The sequence below is a fragment of the Rutidosis leptorrhynchoides genome, chromosome 4, assembly GCF_046630445.1.
Source record: "Rutidosis leptorrhynchoides isolate AG116_Rl617_1_P2 chromosome 4, CSIRO_AGI_Rlap_v1, whole genome shotgun sequence".
In the NCBI taxonomy this organism is placed as follows: Eukaryota; Viridiplantae; Streptophyta; class Magnoliopsida; order Asterales; family Asteraceae; genus Rutidosis; species Rutidosis leptorrhynchoides.
Window position 1 is genome coordinate 167,942,863 of NC_092336.1, and position 20,949 is coordinate 167,963,811.

Below are 20,949 nucleotides of genomic sequence, written 5' to 3' on the forward strand. Positions count from 1 at the left end.
AAATATACCGTTTACACACGACCATTACATAATGGTTTACAATAAGAATATATTACCTCAAAAATAATTTTCTTGAATGCAGTTTTTACATAATATCATACAAGCATGGACTCCAAATCTTGTCCTTATTTTAGTATGCAACAGCGGAAGCTCTTAATAATCACCTGAGAATAAACATGATTTAAACGTCAACAAAAATGTTGGTGAGTTATAGGTTTAACCTATATATTTATCAATCAAAATAATAGACCACAAGATTTCATATTTCAATACATCCCATACATAGAGATAAAAATCATTCATACGGTGAACACCTGGTAACCGAAATTAACAAGATGCATATAGAATATCCCCATAATTTCGGGACACCCATCGGACATGATAATTTCGAAGTACTAAAGCATTCCAAATTCCAGGATAGGGCTTGTTGGGCCCAATAGATCTATCTTTAGGATTCGTGTCAATTTGGGGGTCTGTTCCCAAATTCTTAGGCTACCAAGCTAAAAAGGGGCATATTCGGCTTCGATCATTCACCCATATAAAGTAGTTTCATTTACTTGTGTCTATTTCATAAAAAATGTATAAATTTGCATGTATTCTCATCCCAAAATATTAGATTTTAAAAGTGGGACTATAACTCACTTTCACATATTTTTACTTCGTCGGGAAGTAAGACTTGGCCACTGGTCGATTCACGAACCTATATCAAATATGCACATATATATCAAAGTATGTTCAAAATATATTTACAACATTTTCAATACGTTTTAATGTTTTAAGTTTATTAAGTCAGCTGTCCTCGTTAGTAACCTACAACAAGTTATCCATAGTTATATGTACAGAAAATAAATTGATATATATTATCTCGACCCAATCCACGACCCAGTGTATACACGTCTCAGGCTAGATCACAACTCAAAGTATCTATATATTTTTGAAATCAACCTCAACCATGTATAGCTAACTCCAACATTACTGCATATAGAGTGTCTATGGTTGTTCCAAATAATATATATAGATGGGTCGATATGATATGTCAAAACATTTGCATACGTGTCTATGGTATCCCAAGATTACATAATATATTAGAATACATGTATAATACAATACAAGTTAGCTAGGATATGATTTGTATAGAATTGTTACAATATTTCCCATAGCTACAACAATCAAAAAATATCCAATCTTGTTTTCCCATAACTTCTTCGTTTTAAATCCGGTTTGAGTGAATAAAATTGTTATGGTTTCATATTGAACTCTATTTTATGAATCTAAACATAAAAAGTATAGGTTTATATTCGGAAATATAAGTTACAAGTCATTTTTGTAAGAGGTAGTCATTTCAGTCGAAAGGACGACGTCTTGATGAACATTTTGAAAAACATACTTTCACTTTGAGTTTAACCATGATTTTTGGATATAGTTTCATATTCATAAGAAAAATCATTTTCCCAGAAGAACAACTTTTAAATCAAATTTTATCATAGTTTTTAATTATCAAACCCAAAACAGCCCGCGGTGTTACTACGACGGCGTATGTCCGGTTTTACGGTGTTTTTCGTGTTTCCAGGTTTTAAATCATTAAGTTAGCATATCATATAGATATAGAATATGTGTTTAGTTAATTTTAAAAGTCAAGTTAGAAGGATTAACTTTTGTTTGCGAACAAGTTTAGAATTAACTAAACTATGTTCTAGTGATTTCAAGTTTAAACCTTCGAATAAGGTAGTTTTATATATATGAATCGAATTGTGACGCCCCGTACAAAACTATCGTGTACGATTCGCCAACAACAGGATCTTTACACGGTTGAATACTACATGCTGTTTGAAAACCAGTTTGCATTCATAAAAACATATTGTTACAAAATATAACGTGACACAGAGGTCATTACAACGCCATTATTCAAATAACATAATTTGCGAATGCAAATTAAAAGTTTCATAGGGTTACCTTACTATCTAAGTCACACATTATCTAAGTTACAAACTTTACATCAATCAAACAAGTATGAACATTATCTAATAGCTTAGGGTTACCTTACTAAGGGGAATCTTTATGCCGTTGTATAACCCACACATATGTAAAGTTTAAGTACTCGTTTCAAGTAGTAAAACATAAAAAGGGCATGTATTCTCAGTCCCAAAAATAGTATAAGTAAAAAGGAATACTATAAATCACAGTGATAAAAGCGGTAAAGTCGGTAATGAAAGTGTGCAAGTAATAAGTCGGTCCGAAAGGTCGTCAATCTAAATCAAAGGTTACTATGTCAGTAGGTTGTATTTATAAGTTCTAATAGTGCATAAAATAAGTTTAAGTGTCATCATCATCATCATCATTCATCATCATAAAAGCTAAGTAAGTTTGACAAGAATAGAGATCGAAACAATAGGCTGACTTCGGTCAGCAGTTACGACCTCTACGTAAATCTAAAAGATGCGTAATCAGTGGATATGGCTCCATATGTGAGTCCCCTAGGTGCTGACCAATTTCCAGAACCAAACTCGTCTTCGTTTGACCGTGGCGATGGTTTAAGTGCGAGTAGGTCAGAAATTTCAGCACAACGTTAATAGGGTGTAACGACTTTCGGAAGGCCATAAATCCTAAACTGTAACTCGGATTAAGACGAGGTCTAAACGGAAAATCATCTACTCGAACCGAACTAACTGAAAATCAGCTTTTCAGTAGCCCAGGTTACTAAACAGATCTCGAAAAATAGTGAACAAGTGCTCCGGTAGGGTTCTTGGTGCTTGGTGCTCATCACGGTTCTCATCCTTGATGCTTGTAGCTTCAAGTGTACAACTCGTTGATGGTTTAGCATCACTTTTGACCAAGATTCTACCATCAATACACAATATGTTAAGACCAAGTAATAACACAACTCATTTAAGAGTCTTAGATGGATGATGAACCAAGGTTACATCATATCCTTAGTCTTAACACAAATACAAGTCCTATTTACAAATAAAGTTACAAACTTTACATCAATCAAACAAGTATGAACATTATCTAAGTCAAATGAAGTGATGGAACCCTAAGCTAGAGAGCTTGGATCCCTTTCACACAAGTTATAAGGTCAAAAATCTAGAAAGCTTGAACCTTTAGTGTTCTTGAAGATCTTGAAGCATAAAGCTTAGATCTTTAAGTTACATGAAGACCATAAACACAAGTTTTGATCTTTATAACAAATTAATGAGATCATAAGTTAGAAAACTTAGATCCAACAAAATATATGAAGATTCAAGCTAGAAAGCTTGCATCTTGATTGTTCTTGAAGATCTTGAAGCATAAAGCTTGGATCTTTAAGTTACATGAAGATTACAAACACAAGTTTGAATCTTCATAATAAAATAGCAAGATTAAAATAAGAAAATATAGATCTACAAAGTGGGTGAAGATTCAAAGCTAAAAAGCTTGAATCTTCCATGTTCTTGAAAGATTCAAATCCATGTTTGAATCTACAAGATGTAATCAAGATCAAAAGCTAAAAAGCTTGATCTTCTAAAGAATGATGATGATGGTTCGAAAATGATGATGAAAAGAAGAAGAAAAGATCAAAAACTTACAAGTTTGAAGCGAGAAAGACTAGAGAGAAGATAGGAGAATAAGTGTGTGTGAAATACAAATGAGAGCAAGTGTAAAATGAGATGAATAAGGCTAGTATTTATAGGGAAATGAGGGAGGGAATGGTGGTAGTGGCCGAAAATTTGAGGGGGGACAAGGGGGGACAAAAAGTTACTTTTTGGTTAATGGTTGTCTAAAGTTAGTGCTTATGTTGGGATCCCATGCAACATTAAGGATAATACTTGACATAAATGCTAGCATGTTCCCTCTAATAAATGGGAATTTGTCTTACTTATTATTGGGTCACTAGCTAATAATAATTGGGCTAATTAAATGGGCTACTAGCTAGAGTAAGGTGGGCTTAAGTCCAACAAGGTAGAAAGTCCAAGAAGACTAACTAGTAAGCATAATTAAATTACTACGCATAATTAAGCATCCATAAACCCAAGTAATTATTATTATGAAATAATAATTAATATTTCGTAGTCATAATATTCTGATTACGACAAAAGTTAAACGTGCGCGCAGTTCGCGGTTTAATCGAAACGTTAAGTGACACTAACGGTCATAAAGCATCCGGTGAACAAATTAAGTATCCTACGTACTCTAAGGTACGTTTTAACATATAAATGAAAGTAAACCATGTATAAAAAGATTTCAGAGTATAAAGTAGCACAGTACGCACAAATACGCAGTTTCGCGAAAACACAAAGCACAAAAGCAAGTCGAAAAAGTCGGGTCGTTACATTACCCACCTGTTAATGGAAATTTCGTCCCAAAATTTTGAGGAGTGACCAACAGTGGTACCGTACTTAATTAAGAAGTAGCGTATTAAAGTTCTGTGAGACTCGTGGGCTTAGAAGTGAGTTATTTACCTTGAAAGGTACTTCGGCGTATAAAAGTAAGAATAGGTATATGCCATTAATTAAGTCTCTTTTCATAAGAGATCAACACGTTGATTTCATTTCTTGCTAACATGAATATTTCATCCGAATATATATACCCACAAAAGGAAATATGATGTTTTTAGCCCTACATGCATCTTCGGTAAGCTGGATGCATGAAATGCATCATGAACGTTACCAAACTCATCTAAAACATTAAGCGCTTATGTCGTAATACCAAGTTGACAGGTAGAATGGAAAACATGGTGATCATAACCATGTGATTTGATGTCTGGATAGGGTTAGCCACGGATTTTACTAATCCCTTAATTTCGGAAGGAGACCATAGGTATAAAGAACCCGATATTTAAGAAACGTTTGTTTGATTTAATGAATTGAATTTTTTTTTGTTGTTGCCAAAAGTGACAAATCAGACTTACATACAATGCCAGCCATAATTATTTATAGTGTCTTCAGGGCGGTCTGAACGAACAATTCAAGATATCACCCAGTTTTCCATGATGCATGTGTTCTTATCCTTGAATGGAATGAAAGCACAGTTCCATAATGTAACTTTATCCTTTCAGTTACATGTTGAAGTTAGGATTAACATTAACTAGAACAACATATAGTTGCAACCAACGAAGGAAAGGAATGTGTAGAGTAACCACATCTGTGTTATAGACGTTTTAAGCAGTCCCTTCTAAGAGGGTAACAAGATTCATAGATTCTTAAGGTATTTTATACTACATTTCCGAAAGAAAATCGCACGAAAGGTGTGATATTTGAACGAGAGTAAACTCTTCGAGCGGTTTTTCCTGAATTTATCCTTATACTTATGGGGATGCGCGGATGAGAGGAAATGTGAACCCTTGGTCATAAAGAACGATTTACTCTAAGTGAAAAGAATCTCAAAAATGATTCCTTGTACCTCAACCTACTGATTCATAGAGATGACATTTACGAGGGTGTGTCGATTTAGCCGTGAAACATTGAGAGTAGAAATCTGCCTAGTGCCTTTCCTACGATAGGGTGACCACTGAGTGTTTCCCAGAAAACTTGATTTATCGGCCCGCGTTTTTGCCATGTCTAACCTTAAAAGGAACATTTCATGAGCGCAAAGACTTCTTAACAAATTTTATAAAACTGCCACTCAAAGTGGCTCAAGAGTTTTTAACAAAGATTTTAATAGTAAGCTTTATCCCTAATAGAGTTCGAGAAGAAGCTTGATCCATACATGGTGTAGTCTAATACGAAAACCTTCAATAAAATCAACCAAGGGAGTTTTGAAAAACCTTAAAACATTTGATGTGATAACATAAACGGAATGAAGTTCTTAGTAAATTCAGAAGTATGTACAACGTGTACCATTTTGCACAAACTATTTGACTTAAGTTAAAAAAACTCAATAAAGGAGCGCCTTTTAAATATCTTGAAGGTATAACTTAGTATGTACTAACCCAAAATAAGTAAGGGTAAATTTATTCATATGTGATTTTATAAATCGCATAAGTGATAGAAAAGTTTTTAGTACTCTCATTTGTCCATAAATCTCGTGAGGACCGCACAAATAAGCAACGTGTAAAATCAACGTGTAAAATTTTTGATAAACATAGTTTTTCGTATTTCAGAGGTTACGATTTGAAAAAGATTGAGTGGAAAATCTTTGAATCATTGGTTGACATGTTACTAGGTAATGAAAACTAATGAATTAAATGTAGTTTTGATGATTATCAGGGACTTAAGTCTTTGGCCCAAAAATGTTCACGTGCGAAGCCGTTGCTAAAAAGTGAGGTATGAAGGATAGAGCATGAGGATGAGAAGTTAATCGTTTCTTGACTTTGAAAAATGCCAAACGGGTTATGGAAAATATTAAAGTCGAAGTACTGATGGTGTTAATATCACTAAATGAGAATCCCTTGGAATAAGTCAGGACTTAGGGTTACGTAAGAAAGAGCATTGCTCCGACCGGTGTGACAAATGAGATTCCTGGGTAACGCAGTAATTTTGAATGGTTTAAGTGTTAGTGGATGCCTGAAGGCTCTGCATGACGTGGTAGTAAGTGCTCTCATCACACACACACACACACATGAATCTCTAGGTTTCGACGGTTGTAAAGTCTTCACGAGGACTTGGATACGAATAAGCAACGAAAAATTTTATATAATAAGCAACGAAAATTTTATCGAAATCATTTTAGGTGACAATGTAAGAAAAGAAACGAAGTTCTTAGTAAACTAGGGTTATGTATAACATGTACCATTCAAAGTAAAATATCTTTTGAATGAAAGATTTGGTTTGTAAAAGTGAAAGTAAAATTTCACATGTCTTAGTAAAAAATAAGTAATTATTTACTTTATTTTATATAACATATACGATTTCAAAAATTTGCACGAATGGCAAATAAAATAAATTTATTTTTATAAGACTTTGAGAGGATCGTACCGTAAAATAGTGTGTGAAAAATTTTTGGCAAACAAAATTTTCATATTTCGGAGTTTACAAGTTGGAAAAGGATTGATGAGGATTGAGTAAAAGATTTTGAAAATTTCGGGTGATCTTTGAGGTAATAAAAACCATTGAGCTTAAAAGTGGTTGATGACTATTAGTAGGGCATAAGTCTTTCGACCAAAAATGCTTAAGTGTAAATTTGTTGCTTATAAGTGAGTTACGAAAGGGAGAGTATGAGAATGGGGATTAACTACCCATTGATTTTGAAAATCTCGAACTGGTATGACTAATATCGACGTAAGAAGGGTGATGGTGTGATTATCATCAAATAAGAAATCTCTCGGAATAAGTTAGGATTCAGAGTCGCGTAAGAATGAGTATCAAATAAGATTCCTGGCTAGTCCTTAAGATAGAATTTAAATCGCCGAAGTGACGGGATACAATTTCCTTTATGTATCGTCGTGTAAGTTTATCCATTTTATCGGTTTCTTTAATGGCTAGAAAGTGAGCAGATTTGGTGAGATGGTCAATGATAACCCAGATAGTGTCCTAACCGCCTACCGTTTTCGGTAGATTCGTGATAAAATCCATTGTTATTCCTTCCCATTTCCATTGTGGGATTTCGGGTTGTTATCATGCAACTAATAAGGTTCAGCTTCGGGCTACTTCTCTCCCCGTAAACTATTAACGGCTCACCATTCTCGCGAGGTACACGAATGACCTTCTCACTATAAATAACTTTCGCTTTCATCCTTGAAAGCCAGTCCATTCAAACTATTTCATCAAGGCTTCCTAACTTGATGAGTATTAGGTTAATCTTAAGGTTCATTCCAACCAAATCTTATTATACTACCGTGAAAAATTCTATCATTATCCTCAAATAACATCCGCTTGTGCGTAGGTAACTAATCCTTTCCACTACTACTTTAAACTTCCAAGTTTTGTTCACATCAGGTCATCTCCAAATGACCCACCTGTTAATTTTAAGGTACTATCTTAAATCATTCCTCTATCTCTGTCAGCTTACCATTAGTTTGTCCTATAGAATACTTAACTCTCATGGTTGTTAATGGCTTATTAGTCATAACACTAAGGTTCTTAGATATAAGGTTTCTATCGCTCTAGTATTAAACAACTCCGAGACAATAAAACATCGTGACGAAACGTACCCTAACTAAAAATCAGGATCCATGCGAGTCTCCATAGTTGAGATAACGATTGCTCTACAGTAAGTAAGTCCAAAGTTTTCCTATTTAAGAACTTTATCCTTAAGTGTCCAGAGTGTTTATATCCATAACAAATTTTCCGGTTATCATTTCTGCAATCAAGGCCCTTCTTATACAATATCTGGGCTACGTGGTTATTCTTTCCCTACCTCTAATAGACCATAATGCATATATTCAAGTGGTTCCTACCAAGATTTTATCTGAATCACTTCATATTCCTTATATAGTAAAATTGGGACTTCTGTATGATTCACTTCAATATAATTACGCTGGCCTGGCGTCATTATATTGTACTAAATCGTACGTTCATTCCAATATCACTCCATATGGTCAATGTAACGTGATCACTTCCGGTTCTACTCAATTTCATCCAACGGTGCTTTATCTATGCTATCTCAAAACAAAATCTACATAATTAATCTCACAGTTTCTCGGTGTGGGTACGTAGGTTCCGTAGGTCATGCACCAATGCCTAAATGTCCTGAAATTTCTTCAAAATGTTTGGGTTCAGGTAACGTCGTTAGGTTCCTTTCTAGAAATTCAATCTGGGTCTCGCGTTGAGTTGTACGTGTAGCAAGTAGTAATACGATATGTCTTGAGGCGACTCCCAAGTCTTTGGGTATGGCTAAGCATCAGTAGAAGGCACTCTGACCTTGTGAAAGGAGATGTCCTCCCGACTTCCCCAATGCCTAAGAGTGTTAGGGTCCTAAATCCAGAAGTGTCGTTAGATCGTCGAGTAGTGGTGAAGAACGAAAGAGATAAGTGACGGTCATGAAAGCGTACGAGATACGAGCCATCATACGGGAACTGAACAACCTTCGAATGTTCACACATCGTATGGGGCCATTTAGAGTGAGCTCGGGGTGCGGTTACTCCGACAAATCCTCCAATACCTCCTCCTCCGAGGATCAACTTTAGTGGGTGTGTAATCCGAGGGGTACTCCTCCTATATTGCATGAAGTAATGTTTCGATCTCTGGAACGGTGGAATGGTAGTAACAGGTGGATTACAATACTAGTCCTTAGGGTTAGATGAGTGGGAAAGTAGTTCAGAAAAACATCTGAACTGGGAAAGATAAGTTCTCCAAGTCGGTACAGCGAATAGCAGACATGAAGCAAACACGTAATCAGGCACTACAGCAACCTAGATCGTCTACAGCGGTATATAGCATGTTAATATTAATAGTACTAAACAGAAGTAACATGCAATCGAAAGCAGATAGTAGTATGCAGTAGCGACGATAAGCAATAGCATACAACGAGTTCACATAGCAGTAAGAGTAAGCAGTAGCATGCAGCAGATCATATGGCAGTAACATGCAGCAGTAGTAAGCAGTAACATGAAGTAATATCTACCGGTAGCATGCAGCAGTTTCACAGAAACAAGTAAATGAGCAAGTTATAGATTAGTCCTATTAGCGAATCCTACTCGACTCGGTCAAGACTCACTAATGCAACCTAATTCCCTACAACCTGGCTCTGATACCAAATGTGACGTCCCGTACAAAACCATCGTGTACGATTCGCCAACAACAGGATCTTTACACGGTTGAATACTACATGCTGTTTGAAAACCAGTTTGCATTCCTAAAAACATAGTGTTTACAAAAGATAACGTGACACAGAGGTCATTACAACGCCATTATTCAAATAACATAAGTTGCGAATGCAAATTAAAAGTTTCATGATTGAGACATCTCTAAGTTATGCAGTGGTTATCTAACACAGCAGGTCCTTAACAGCAAGTCCAAACAGCATGACAGCAAGTCTAACAGCGGAAGCAACAAACCTCTAAGCACCTGAGAAAACATGCTTAAAAACATCAACAATAATGTTGGTGAGCTATAGTTTAAGTTTTAATAGTAATATAAGATTGACCACGAGATTTCAATGTTTCAAAACAGTATGAAAAGCATATGCATAACCGTAGGCACATGGTAACTAGACTTAACGTAAATATAAATATCACCCCCTGAAAGTACACCTGGCGAGTGCGTATGTCCTTGAAGTATTACACCCGTTAAATGCTAGCGCGACTAGCCCGAGTGGGGATGTCAAACCCTATGGATCCATATCTAATATTCGCGTCTACCGGTTCAAAAACCAATAGTTAAACGTTACCGTGCTAAGGGGAATCTTTATGCCGTTGTATAACCCACACATATGTAAAGTTTAAGTACTCGTGTCAAGTAGCAAAACATAAAAAGCGCATGTATTCTCAGTCCCAAAAATAGTATAAGTAAAAAAGGAATGCTATAACTCACAGTGATAAAAGCGGTAAAGTCAGTAATGAAAATGTGCAAGTAGTAAGTCGGTCCGAAAGGTCATCAACCTAAATCAAAGGTTACTAGGTCAGTAGGTTGTCTTTATAAGTTCTAATAGTGCATAAAATAAGTTTAAGTGTCATCATCATCATCATTCATCATCATAAAAGCTAAGTAAGTTTGACAAGAATAGAGATCGAAACAATAGGATGACTTCGGTCAGCAGTTACGACCTCTACGTAAATCGAAATGACGCGTAATCAGTGGCTATGGCTCCATATGTGAGTCCCCTAGGTGTTGACCAATTTCCAGAACCAAACTTGTCTTCGTTTGACCGTGGAGACGGTTTAAGTGCGAGTAGGTCAGAAATTTCAGCACAACTTTATTAGGGTGTAACGAATTTCGGAAGGCCATAAATCCTAAACCGTAACTCGGATTAAGACAAGGTCTAAACGAAAAATCATATAATCGAACTGAAATAACTGAAAATAAACTTTCCAGTAGTCCAGGTTACTAATCAGATCCCGTAAAATGGTGAACAAGTGCTCCGGTGGTGTTCTTGGTGCTTGATGTTCATCACGGTTCTCATCCTTGATGCTTGTAGCTTCAAGTGTACAACTCGTTGATGGTTTAGCATCAATTTTGACCAAGATTCTACTATCAATACATAATATGTTAAGACCAAGTAATAACACAACTCATTTAAGAGTCTTAGATGGATGATGAACCAATGTTACATCATATCCTTAGTCTTAACACAAATATAAGTCCTATTTACAAACAAAGTTACAAACTTTACATCAATCAAACAAGTATGAACATGATCAAAGTCAAATAAAGTGATGGAACCCTAAGCTAGAGAGCTTGGATCCCTTTCACACAAGTTATAAGGTCACAAAGCTAGAAAGCTTGAACCTTTAGTGTTCTTGAAGATCTTGAAGCATAAAGCTTAGATCTTTAAGTTACATGAAGACCATAAACACAAGTTTTGATCTTTATAACAAATTAATGAGATCATAAGTTATAAAACTTAGATCCAATAAAAGATATGAATATCCAAGCTAGAAAGCTTGCATCTTGATTGTTCTTGAAGATCTTGAAGCATAAAGCTTGGATCTTTAAGTTACATGAAGATTACAAACACAAGTTTGAATCTTTATAATAAAATAGCAAGATTAAAGTAAGAAAATATAGATCTACAAAGTGGGTGAAGATTCAAAGCTAAAAAGCTTGAATCTTCCATGTTCTTGAAATATTCAAATCCATGTTTGAATCTACAAGATGTAATCAAGATCAAAAGCTAAAAAGCTTGATCTTCTAAAGAATGATGAAGATGGTTCGAAAATGATGAAGAAAAGAAGAGGAAAAGATCAAAAACTTACAAGTTTTAGAGTGAGAAAGACTAGAGAGAAGATAGGAGAATAAGTGTGTGTGAAATACAAATGAGAGCAAGTGTAAAATGAGATGAATAAGGCTAGTATTTATAGGGAAATGAGGGAGGGAATGGTGGTGGTGGCCGAAAATTTGAGGGGGGACATGGGGGGACAAAAAGTTGCTTTTTGGTTAATGGTTGTCTTAAGTTGATGCTTATGTTGGGATCCCATGCAACATTAAGGATAATACTTGACATAAATGCTAGCATGTTCCCTCTAATAAATGGGCATCTGTCTTACTTATTATTGGATCACTAGCTAATAATAATTGGGCTAATTAAAGGGGCTACTAGCTAGAGTAGGGTGGGCTTAAGTCCAACAAGGTAGAAAGTCCAACAAGACTAACTAATAAGCATAATTAAATTACTACGCATAATTAAGCATCCATAAACCCAAGTAATTATTATTATGAAATAATAATTAATATTTCGTAGTCATAATATTCCGATTACGACAAAAGTTAAACGTGCGCGCAGTTCGCGGTTTAATCGAAACGTTAAGTAACACTAACGGTCATAAAGCATCCGGTGAACAAGTTAAGTATCCTACATACTCTAAGGCACGTTTCAACATATAAATGAAAGTAAACCATGTATAAAAAGGTTCTAGAGTATAAAGTAGCACAGTACGCACAAATACGCAATTTTGCAAAAACACAAAGCACAAAAGCAAGTCGAAAAAGTCGGGTCGTTACACGAATGATGTTATGAATATCATTACTACCTCAGATTTTGTGGATAAACCTACTGGAAATGAGAAAAATAGATCTAGCTTCAAAGGATCCTTGGATGGGTTGAAAGTTCTTGAAGCAGAATCATGACACGAAAACAAGTTCAAGTAAGATTTCCACTCGAAATAAGATTGTTATAGTTATAGAAATTGAATCAAAGTTTGAATATGAGTATTACCTTGTATTAGAAAGATATCTTACTGTAAATAAGATAAATTTCTTGAGGTTGGATGATCACTTTACAAGATTGGAAGTAAGCTAGCAAACTTGGAAGTATTCTTGATTTTATGAAACTAAAACTTATAGAATTTGTGAAGAACACTTAGAACTTGAAGATAGAACTTGAGAGAGATCAATTAGATGAAGAAAATTGAAGAATGAAAGTGTTTGTAGGTGTTTTTGGTCGTTGGTATATGGATTAGATATAAAGGATGTGTAATTTTGTTTACTTGTAAATAAGTCATGAATGATTACTAATATTTTTGTAATTTTATGAGATATTTCATGCTAGTTGCCAAATGATGGTTCCTACATGTGTTAGTTGACTCACATGGGCTGCTAAGAGCTAATCATTGGAGTGTATATACCAATATTACATACATCTAAAAGCTGTGTATTGTACGAGTACGAATACGGGTGCATACGAGTAGAATTGTTGATGAAACTGAACGAGAATGTAATTGTAAGCATTTTTGTTAAGTAGAGGTATTTTGATAAGTGTATTGAAGTCTTTCAAAAGTGTATGAATACATATTAAAACACTACATGTATATACATTTTAACTGAGTCGTTAAGTCATCGTTAGTCGTTACATGAAATGTTGATTTGAAACCTTTAAGTTAACGATCTTGTTAAATGTTGTTAACCCAATGTTTATTATATCTAATGAGATGTTAAATTATTATATTATCATGATATTATGATATATTAATATATCTTAATATGATATATATACATTTAAATGTCGTTACAACGATAATCGTTACATATATGTCTCGTTTCGAAATCCTTAAGTTAGTAGTCTTGTTTTTACATATGTAGTTCATTGTTAATATACATAATGACATGTTTACTTATCATTTATCATGATTAAACATAGTGTAACAATATCTTAATATGATTCATATATAATTAGTAAGACGCTGTTATAACGATAATCGTTATATATATCGTTTCGAGTTTCTTAATTCAATAAACTCAATTTTATGTATATAACTCATTGTTAAAGTACCTAATGAGATACTTACTTATCATAATATCATGTTAATTATATATATAATCATATATATGTCATCATATAGTTTTTACAAGTTTTAACGTTTGTGAATCATCGGTCAACTTGGGTGGTCAATTTTCTATATGAAACCTATTTCAATTAATCAAGTCTTAAAAATTTTGATTGCTTAACATGTTGGAAACACTTAATCATGTAAATATCAATTTCATTTAATATATATAAACATGGAAAAGTTCGGGTCACTACAGTACCAACCCGTTAAATAAATTTCGTCCCGAAATTTTAAGCAGCTGGAGGTGTTGACGTATCTTCTCGAAATAAGTGTGGGTATTTCTTCTTCATCTGATCTTCTCGTTCCCAGGTGAACTCGGGTCCTCTACGAGCATTCCATCAAACCTTAACAATTGGTATCTTGTTTTGCTTAAGTCTTTTAACCTCACGATCCATTATTTCGACGGGTTCTTCGATGAATTGAAGTTTTTCGTTGATTTGGATTTCGTCTAACGGAATAGTGAGATCTTCTTTAGCAAAACATTTCTTCAAATTCAAGACGTGGAAAGTGTTATGTACAGCCACGAGTTGTTGAGGTAACTCAAGTTGGTAAGCTACTGGTCAGACACGATTAATAACCTTGAATGGTCCAATATACCTTGGATTTAATTTCCCTCGTTTACCAAATCGAACAACGCCTTTCCAAGGTGCAACTTTAAGCATGACCATTTCTCCAATTTCAAATTCTATATCTTTTCTTTTAATGTCAGCGTAGCTCTTTTGTCGACTTTGGGCGGTTTTCAACCGTTGTTGAATTTGGATGATCTTCTCGATAGTTTATTTTATTATCTCTGGACCCGTAACCTGTCTATCCCCCACTTCAGTCCAACAAATCGGAGACCTGCACTTTCTACCATAAAGTGCTTCAAACGGCGCCATCTCAATGCTTGAATGGTAGCTGTTGTTGTAGGAAAATTCTGCTAATGGTAGATGTCGATCCCAACTGTTTCCGAAATCAATAACACATGCTCGTAGCATGTCTTCAAGCGTTTGTATCGTCCTTTTGCTCTGCCTATCAGTTTGTGGATGATAGGCAGTACTCATGTCTAGACGAGTTCCTAATGCTTGCTGTAATGTCTGCCAGAATCTTGAAATAAATCTGCCATCCCTATCAGAGATAATAGAGATTGGTATTCCATGTCTGGAGACGACTTCCTTCAAATACAGTCGTGCTAACTTCTCCATCTTGTCATCTTCTCTTATTGGCAGGAAGTGTGCTGATTTGGTGAGACGATCAACTATTACCCAAATAGTATCAAAACCACTTGCAGTCCTTGGCAATTTAGTGATGAAATCCATGGTAATGTTTTCCTATTTCCATTCCGGGATTGCGGGTTGTTTAAGTAGACCTGATGGTTTCTGATGCTCAGCTTCGACCTTAGAACACGTCAAACATTCCCCTACGTATTTAGCAACATTAGATTTCATATCTGGCCACCAAAAATGTTTCTTAAGATCCTTGTACATCTTTTCCGTTCCAGGATGTATTGAGTGTCTGGTTTTATGAGCTTCTCTAAGTACCATTTCTCTCATATCTCCAAATTTTGGTACCCAAATTCTTTCAACCCTATACCGGGTTCTGTCTTCCCGAATATTAAGATGCTTCTCCGATCCTTTGGGTATTTCATCCCTTAAGTTTCCCGATTTTAAAACTTCTTGTTGCGCCTCCTTTATTTGAGTAGTAAGGTTAGTGTGAATCATTATATTCATAGCTTTTACTCGAATAGGTTCTCTGTCCTTTCTGCTCAAGGCGTCGGATACCACATTTGCCCTCCCCGGGTGGTAACGAATCTCAAAGTCATAATCATTCAACAATTCAATCCACCTACGCTGCCTCATATTCAGTTGTTTCTGATTAAATATGTGTTGAAGACTTTTGTGGTCAGTATATATAATACTTTTGACCCCATATAAGTAGTGCCTCCAAGTCTTTAATGTAAAAAAACCGCGCCTAATTCTAAATCATGCGTCGTATAATTCTGTTCGTGAATCTTCAATTGTCTAGACGCATAAGCAATTACTTTTGTTTGTTGCATTAATACACAACCGAGACCTTGCTTTGAGGCGTCACAATATATCACAAAATCATCATTCCCTTCAGGTAATGACAATATAGGTGCCGTAGTTAACTTTTTCTTTAACAATTGAAACGCTTTCTCTTGTTCATCTTTCCATTCAAATTTCTTCCCTTTATGCGTTAATGCAGTCGAGGGTTTTGCTATTCTGAAAAAGTCTTGGATGAACCTTCTGTAGTAATCAGCTAGTCCTAAAAACTGGCGTATGTGTTTCGGAGTTTTCGGGGTTTTCCAATTTTTAACGGTTTCAATCTTTGCTGGATCCACCTGAATACCTTCTTTGTGCACTATGTGACCGAAGATTTGAACTTCTTCCAACCAAAATGCACACTTTGAAAACTTAGCGTACAATTTTTCTTTTCTCAGCAACTCTAGCACTTTTCTCAATTGTTCTTCGTGCTCTTGATCATTCTTCTAGTAAATAAGTATGTCATCGATGAAAATAATGACAAACTTGTCAAGATATGGCCCACACACTCGGTTCATGAGGTCCATGAACACAGCTGGTGCGTTATTCAATCCAAACGGCATAACCATAAACTTGTAATGACCGTAACATGTCCTAAAAGCAGTCTTTGGAATATCATCCTCCTTCACCCGCATTTGATGATATCCAGAACATAAATTGATCTTCGAATAAAAAGACGAGCCTTGTAGTTGATCAATAAGTCGTCGATTCTCGGTAGTGGGTAGCGGTTCTTGATGGTAAGTTTGTTCAACTCTCGGTAGTCGATACACAACCTGAATGTACCATCTTTCTTCTTGACAAACAAAACAGGAGCTCCCTATGGTGATGTGCTTGGTCGAATGAAACCACGCTCTAAAAGTTCCTGTAACTGACTTTGTAATTCTTTCATTTCACTGGGTGTGAGTCTGTATGGAGTACGAGCTATTGGTGCAGCTCCTGGTACAAGGTCTATTTGAAATTTAACGGATCGATGTGGGGGTAATCCCGGTAATTCTTTCGAAAATACATCGGAAAATTCTTTTGCGACGGGAACATCACTGATGTTCTTTTCTTCAGGTTTAACTTCCTCGATGTGTGCTAGAATGACGTAACAACCCTTTCTTATTAGTTTTTACGCCTTCAAACTACTAATAAGATTTAATTTCGCGTTGTTCTTTTCTCCGTACACCATTAAAGGTTTTCCTTTTTCACGCATAATGCGAATCGCATTTTTGTAACAAACGACCTCTGCTCTCACCTTTTTCAATCAGTCCATGCCAATTATTACATCAAAACTCCCTAACTCGACTGGTATTAAATCAATTTTAAACTTTTCATCCCCCAGTTTAATTTCTCTATCCCGACATATATTATCTGCTGAAATTAATTTACCGTTTGCGAATTCGAGTAAAAATTTACTATCCAAAGGCGTCAATGGGCAACTTAACTTAGCACAAAAATCTCTACTCATATAGCTTCTATCCGCACTCGAATCAAATAAAACATAAGCAGATTTATTATCAATATAAAATGTACCCGTAACAAGCTCCGGGTCTTCCTGCGCTTCTGCCGTATTAATATTGAAAACTCTTCCGCGGCCCTGCCCATTAGTATTCCCCTGATTCGGGTAATTACTTCTAATGTGGCCCGTTTTTCCACATCCATAACAAACAAAGGCGGCTTTACTTGTTTCGCCACTATTTGTTCCTTTAGTTCTGTTAAACTTTGGTCCGTAGACCTCACACTTTTTCGCACCATGGCCAGTTCTTTTACACTTGATGCAAAATGTCGTGCAGAACCTATTCTGGTGGTACTCTTCACACCTTTGGCATTTTTGGTTTTTGTTGTCGTTGTTGTTATTGAGGTTGTTGTTGAGATTGTTATTGTTGTTGGAATTGTTGTTGTAGTTGTTGTTGTTATTGGGATGTTTGTTGTAGTTATTATTAGGATTACGGTTATTGCTGCGATTGTTGTTGCGGTTGTTGGGATAGTTGTTGCAATTGTGGTTGTAATTATTGTTGTTGTTGTTGTTCTGGTGACTCTTGTCACCGTTTTCCTCCCACTTCCTCTTGAGTTGTTTCTTGTTAGCTTCTTTGGCCGCCTGCTCTTTAATTCTTCCCTCAATCTGATTTATGAGTTTATGAGCCATTCGACTTGCCTTCTGTATGTAGTGACCCGAACTTTTCCATGTTTATATATATTAATTGAGATTGATATTTACATGACTAAATGTTTCAAACGTGTAAAGCAATCAAACTTGTTAAGACTTGATTAATTAAAATAGGTTTTATATAGACAATTGACCACCCAAGTTGACCGGTGATTCACGAACGTTAAAACTTGTAAAAACTATACGATGACATATATATGGTTATATATATAGTTAACATGATTTTATTGTAAGTAAGTATCTCATTAGGTATTTTAACAATGAGTTATATACATAAAAATGAGACTATTAAATTAAGAAACTCAAAAATGATATATATAACGATTATCGTTATAACAACGTCTTACTAGGTACATATGAATCATATTAAGATATTGATACACTTGGTTAATTATGTTAAATGATAAGTAAATATATCATTAAGTGTATTAACAATGAACTACATATGTAAAAATAAGACTACTAACTTAATGATTTCGAAACGAGACATATATGTAACGATTATCGTTGTAACGACATTTAACTGTATATATATCATACTAAGATATATTATATATCATAATATCATGATAATGTAACAATTTAACATCTCATTTGATATAATAAACAATGGGTTAACAACATTTAACAAGATCATTAACCTAAAGGTTTCAAAACAACATTTACATGTAACGACTAACAATGACTTAACGACTCAGTTAAAATGTATATACATGTAGTGTTTTAATATGTATTCATACATTTTTGAAAGACTTTAATACACTTATCAAAATACTTCTACTTAACAAAAATGCTTACAATTACATCCTCGTTCAGTTTCATCAACAATTCTACTCGTATGCACCCGTATTCATACTCGTACAATACATAGCTTTTAGATGTATGTACTATTGGTATATACACTCCAATGATCAGCTCTTAATAGCCCATGTGAGTCACCTAACACATGTGGGAACCATCACTTGGCAACTAGCATGAAATATCTCATAAAATTACAAAAATATGAGTAATCATTCATGACATATTTACATGAAAACAAAATTACATATCCTTTATATCTAATCCATATACCAACGACCAAAAACACCTACAAACACTTTCATTCTTCAATTTTCTTCATCTAATTGATCTTTCTTAAGTTCCATCTTCAAGTTCTAAGTGTTCTTCATAAATTCCATAAGTATAGTTTCATAAAAATCAAGAATACTTCCAAGTTTGCAAGTCTACTTCCAAGCTTTCTAATCCATTCCAAGTAATCATCTAAGATCAAGGAACCTTTGTTATTTACAGTAGGTTATATTTCTAATTCAAGGTAATATTCATATTCAAACTTTGATTCAATTTATACAACTATAACAATCTTATTTCGAGTGAAAATCTTACTTGAACTGTTTTCGTGTCATGATTCTATTTCAAGAACTTTCAAGCCATCCAAGGATCCTTTGAAGCTAGATCCATTTTTCTCATTTCCAATAGTTTTATCCAGAAAACTTGAGGTAGTAATGATGTTCATAACATCATTCGATTCATACATATAAAGCTATCTTATTCGAAGGTTTAAACTTGTAATCACTAGAACATAGTTTAGTTAATTCTAAACTTGTTCGCAAACAAATATTAATCCTTCTAACTTGACTTTTAAAATCAACTAAACACATGTTCTATATTTATATGATATGCTAACTTAATGATTTAAAACCTGGAAACACGATGAACACCATAAAATCGGATATACGCCGTCGTAGTGAAACCGGGGGCTGTTTTGGTTTGGATAATTAAAAACTATGATAAACTTTGATTTAAAAGTTATTCTTCTGGAAAAATGATTTTTCATATGAACATGAAATTATATCCAAAAATCAAGGTTAAACTCAAAGTGGAAGTATGTTTTCTAAAATGGTCATCTAGACGTCGTTCTTTCGACTGAAATAACTACCTTTACAAAAACGAATTGTAACTTATATTTCCAACTATAAACCTATACTTTTTCTGTTTAGATTCATAAAATAGAGTTCAATATGAAACCATAGCAATTTGATTCACTCAAAACGGATTTAAAATGATGAAGTTATGGGTAAAACAAGATTGGATATTTTTGATCTTTTTAGCTACGGGAAATGTTTAACAAATCTATACAAATCATATCCTAGCTAACTTATATTGTATTATACATGTATTTTAATATATTATGTAATCTTGGGATACCATATGAAATGTCCCGTTCTTATTGATTAAAAACGTTCCATATTAATTGATTTCGTTGCGAGGTTTTGACCTCTATATGAGACGTTTTTCAAAGACTGCATTCATTTTTAAAACAAACCATAACCTTTATTTCATAAATAAAGGTTTAAAAAGATTTAAGTAGATTATCAAATAATGATAATCTAAAATATCCTGTTTACACACGACCATTACATAATGGTTTACAATACAAATATGTTACAACAAAATAAGTTTCTTGAATGCAGTTTTTACACAATATCATACAAGCATGGACTCCAAATCTCGTCCTTATTTAAGTATGCGACAGCGGAAGCTCTTAATAATCACCTGAGAATAAACATGCTTAAAACGTCAACAAAAATGTTGGTGAGTTATAGGTTTAACCTATATATATCAAATCATAATAATAGACCACAAGATTTCATATTTCAATACACATCCCATACATAGAGATAAAAATCATTCATATGGTGAACACCTGGTAACCGACATTAACAAGATGCATATATAAGAATATCCCCATCATTCCGGGAGACCCTTCGGATATGATATAAATTTCGAAGTACTAAAGCATCCGGTACTTTGGATGGGGTTTGTTAAGCCCAATAGATCTATCTTTAGGATTCGCGTCAATTAGGGTGTCTGTTCCCTAATTCTTAGATTACCAGACTTAATAACAAGGGGCATATTCG